Here is a 532-nt window from a genome sequence, read left to right on the forward strand (position 1 = left end):
GCGGCGGGAGCGCTGGCACCGCCGGGGACGCGCGCTCCGAACAAAGGTGGCACTACTGCGGCGGCCGCCGGGCCGCAGCCGCGCGAGGAAGGGGCGCTGGGATGCCGAGCTGGGACCCCGACGCCGTCTGCATGGCCCTCCCGCGTCAGCCCCGGCTCCAGTGCGACCGACCCCCTCCAGCAGCCTCGCTAAGCCCAGCCCGCAAGTCCTCGCCCAGGCCCCGCCTTCCCGTGCGCAGGCCGGAACCGCTCCCGAGCCCCGATTGGTCGCGCTTCCTCCAAGGCCCGCCTCTTCCGGGGAACGGATCGACGTCACTTCCGCCCGCTCCGGGTTCAAGAACTTCAGCCTCCCGACCTTATGTTTGTGAGCTTCGGTATTGTGGTCGGACTTTGGTCCGATTAGGAATTTTTCTTCTTTCTTTGCAGTTTCTGGCCTTTTGTTTCCGAGCTGAACGGGTGTGGTGTGATTAAGGCTCAGTTTTCGGACTTTGTACCGAAACCTTGTGAGCGGGTTAGCTTGGGGCCCAGAGTAG

The 532-nt window shown here is 65.0% G+C and overlaps 1 protein-coding gene across 2 annotated transcripts in view; it reads right to left on the minus strand.

Annotated features, from left to right (window-relative positions):
• Ap1ar (adaptor related protein complex 1 associated regulatory protein) overlaps positions 1–176 on the minus strand; it is a 37,565-nt gene extending 37,389 nt beyond the window's left edge. For both annotated transcript variants that reach the window (XM_023710090.1, XM_004626675.2), the window contains exon 1: positions 172–176. The gene's annotated coding sequence lies outside the window, so the exon portion shown is untranslated. The remainder of the gene's footprint in view (positions 1–171) is intronic.
• Positions 177–532: the final 356 nt, after the last annotated feature.

The sequence above is a fragment of the Octodon degus genome, unplaced genomic scaffold, assembly GCF_000260255.1.
Source record: "Octodon degus isolate 3935 unplaced genomic scaffold, OctDeg1.0 scaffold00016, whole genome shotgun sequence".
Taxonomy (NCBI): Eukaryota; Metazoa; Chordata; class Mammalia; order Rodentia; family Octodontidae; genus Octodon; species Octodon degus.